The sequence below is a fragment of the Elephantulus edwardii genome, unplaced genomic scaffold (genome assembly GCF_000299155.1).
Source record: "Elephantulus edwardii isolate Elephantulus edwardi_28Jun2011 unplaced genomic scaffold, EleEdw1.0 scaffold00180, whole genome shotgun sequence".
Lineage (NCBI taxonomy): Eukaryota > Metazoa > Chordata > Mammalia > Macroscelidea > Macroscelididae > Elephantulus > Elephantulus edwardii.
In genome coordinates this window covers 5,914,905-5,918,906 of record NW_006399930.1, presented here as the reverse complement: position 1 = coordinate 5,918,906, position 4,002 = coordinate 5,914,905, and the positions used below count along the sequence as shown (strand labels likewise).

At 39.8% G+C, this 4,002-nt stretch overlaps 1 pseudogene; it reads right to left on the bottom strand.

The window, feature by feature from the left end:
* Window positions 1-742: 742 nt before the first annotated feature.
* LOC102844953 lies at window positions 743-1,674 on the bottom strand (annotated as a pseudogene).
* Window positions 1,675-4,002: the final 2,328 nt, after the last annotated feature.

Below are 4,002 nucleotides of genomic sequence, written 5' to 3'. Positions count from 1 at the left end.
TCTATTGGACATTGGCAATAATGTCTCTAGTGCAAGAACCTCTTCTAAACCCAGCTTGTATTTCTGGTAGTTCTCGGTCAATGTACTGTTCCAGTTGTTGCCAGATGATCTTCAGCAGGATTTTGCTAGTGCATGATATTAGTGATATTGTTCAATAATTTCCACATTCTGTTAGGTCACCATTTTTTTTCAAACTGGAATGAATATGGATCTCTTCCAGTCAGTTGCCCAGGTAATTGTCCTACAGATTTCTTGACATAAGCTAATGAGCATATCAAGGCAACATCTGTAGCATCCTTCAATATTGTTCTACAATGCTTAAATTTGTTTTTCAATCTCTCAGCTTAAGAAATGCAAAATGAGTTCTCTTTTTATTTTCCATTTTAGCTCTCTGTACATTCTATTATAATACTTTGCCTGGCCTTTTCAAGTGTCCTTTGAAATCATCTGTTCAGCTCTCTCTTTCCCTTCAGCACCTTTCCCCTTTGTTTTGGATTATTTATGTTACAGTGCATTTTCAGAGTCTCTTCTGACACCCATTTAGTTTTTTTCCTTCTCTTCTGTCTTTGTAATTATCCTTTGTGCTCTGCATGGATGATATCTTTGCTATAAGTCCACAACTCATTTGGTTTTCAATCATTGGTGTTCAATGCTTCAAATCTATTCTTTTTTTTTAAAAGAGAATTAAGCCTTTATTTCCTTGTTTCACACAAAGCTGGCAAATTTGGTGGCTTTTTGATTATTAGTCAAAGAGACCAAATCTCATATCCTCGTCTGACTCCTCTGACTCTTCCTCTGCTTCCACGTTGGCTGGGGCCACAGCAGCAGGAGCAGGGGTAGTGGCAGTGGCCACAGGGGCAGCAGTCACAAATGCAGATGGATCATCCAGGAAGACCTTTGCCTTTTCAGCCAGTAGGAAAGTGTACTCAGTCTCCATAAACAAAACGAGGACCCACTTGTACTCATTGATGATGGAATGTGGTATTGAGGCCATGGTTGGATAATCAACCTACAGACATATGCTGGCAACATTGCGGACACCCTCCAGGAAGTGGATATGCAGAGTCTCCTCTGTGACATTAAGCGCTTCAGGATTGTAGATGTTGCTGTTGTCAAACACCTGCTGCATGATCATCCCAAAGGAGAAGGGGGAGATGTTTCGCATGTTCAGCAGGGTGGTCTCGCTGGCTCTCACCTGCCCGTCACACAGAATTTCAATGGTGCCTCTGGAGATCTTAGTGGTGATGCTAAAATCCTGGAAGAAGGAAGTTTCTTGGAGCCCAGACCAGTGTTCTTGGCCAGCACAATAACCTCACATGGAGCAGTGGCACCAGTATGGCCAGCAACTGGCACCTTGTTGGACAGAAGCATGTCCCTGATCTCAGTGAGATCCTCTTTAGTGAACAAAAACCCCAGGTTCTACCAGATGTGAAGCAGCAGGTTTTCCAGAGTCGGGTTGATGTTCTGGTGTCCCTGGATGGCCTTGTGCATCATGGTGTTCTTGCCCATCAGTACCACAGCCTTCCCTTTGAGGAATATGCAGATCTACTGCATCTGCTTGGAGACCACATTGTCTGCACCCACGATGAAGCATTTAGGATAATCATCCAGAAGTTGAATGATCTTAGTGAAGTAGTTGGACTTCCATGTCGCTCTGTCTTCTCTGGGAATCATGGTGGTGTGTCAGGGATTATTACCACACGGTGTTTAAAGACAAGGTCACTCTCACAAGAACACCTGGCAAGATCACTTCTATACTATTTTGAGGGTATTTTTAAATTCAGTTGGAATGGATTCAAGATCATACTTGGTTCCTGTGGCCTTTTTTCATTTTCTTCAGCTTCAGTTTGACCATGAATATGATGGTTTGTTCTGTAGTCTGTCCCTGGCCTAACTTTGAGTGCAGGCATTGAGTTTCTCCAGTAATTCCTTCCACTGGTATAGTCACTCTAATTCTTATAGTCCATCAGATGAGATCCATGTGTCAATTAAAAAATCAATTCCAAAGAATTGACTGACACAGAAATATTATTACTTTGATGCAAGTGTAATGATTTCATTCTTGGGAGACTCCAGTTCTCTTCTATGAGAGTGAGGAAAAGAGGCCAGATAACAATGCTAGCCCTTAACATTTCCCCTGAGAGGTATTCAGCCCTGATTCTTCAGAGAATTTGAACACAAGGTCTTTTGAGCTATTTCCTGTTGATATATGAGACTGTAGGCCTGCCTACTGGTTCAGGGCCAAGACCCTCCTTCTCTGACCCGATAGGTGGCTGCTGCCTGGTTGATGAACCGGAATAGTATAGCCTGGTTCATAAGTATTATCGTGTCCTGAACTTGTTGCTGCATAAAGGGGAAAAAATTCACAACCAAGTTTAAGATTCATAGTCCAAAAGCTATTAAAAATACTCTAATAATTATTCATCCTGCAAGAGGAAGAAACTAGGTCATAGATGGTAGCTAACTTTTCATTTCTTCCCAGATATTCCTAGCCAATTATTTGGCAGAGACTTCTCTTAGGAACACATCTTTTTTCAATGAAGATCTGCACATATCTCTACTATCTCTGATGTGTTCAAATAAAGGCATCAGAAAGTGTTTACAGGGGCACATACACCAGTCTTTTCTGTTAACAATAAACCTTGGGCTATGAAGTAATCCATCACTTGACATCTGAGAGACTTAAGTAGCAATTGCTGTGCTTCTAATGCCTGCCTATGTCTTTGGCTGTATTTTCTAACATAATCCACACATTCTTTACAGTCTGTATATTATAAATTATACCTGCTATTAGTCCCCCTAGGAGAGTGGTTAATAAATTAATTATAATTATCAATAGATGTGCACCTCTTTTCTCTCAGTGTCCTCCACCTGGAATTATATTGGAAAGAGTTCTGAGAGCTAAGTCTTTATGTGGCTTTCCTAGTGTGCATTCCAAGTGCACTCGGGGCAGGTCTAAACATGTCATGGCTATAGCAGGTATGTGTAGCTTTCCCAAGCCCCCATATAACCACCAACATGCTACAGATGCTCAAGGTAACTACTCTTTCCACTTACCAGTTTTGTTGGGCTATAAATCAGAATTTCTTGAAACTCATTTTCCCTACTCATTGATCAGAACACATTTGGAGCAGACACAAATCCATTCCCAGGTTATGGAAAAAGGTAAATTTAATCACTACTTTCCTACTCTTTCTTTATGAATGCGATCATACATTGTCTATACTTGTCACAATTATTGAGGGTTTAAAACAGGAGGGAAAGCCCCATACTACTTTACCTGGATACTCCATTGCTTAAATACTATTCTACCCCTTCTATGTAAGTTCTCTTATACACTTAGGTCCCCTAGTAAATGTAACAATACTGAAATAAAGGGCTGGAAACAACCTAGAATTTGTTTGCTAGATTCCAATGTTTACTGTCCATGACTTCTGAAATATAACCCAAGTGATCTTGGAAAAATATATTAAGGCCTCAGTGAGGAGATGGCCATTTTCTAAAGAGTTTCATTCATTGGTATAGCTGACTAGCTCCAAGAGTCTTTTATTTCTCCTACAGTTTCAGCTTCTCTATGTCAGATCTAGCAATTGTTCAGTTTCTCTCTGAGCTATAATTTGAGAGTAATTATCAAAGAAATTGCTGGAAAGAGCAAATGCTATTTCTTGGAATGCCACTAGAATGAGTATATTCAGATAGATCCATGATTCTGTCTTATTTTTCTCTCCCTTTGCATGATAATGTTTGTGGAACAGACACAAATTTACCAAAAATAAATTGGTAAAATAATTTAAATAAGTCACTCAGTGCTGCTTGATTTATAATCTCGAAATGCCCACTATCACCTCTTTTATTCAATATTGTTTTGGAAGTCTTAGCAATAGCAATAAGACAAGAGAAGGGAATAAAAGGTATCCAAATAGGCAACAAGGAGGTAAAATTATCCCTCTATGCTGATGACATGATAGTATACTTAGAAAACCCTAAAGACTCAGCAAGAAA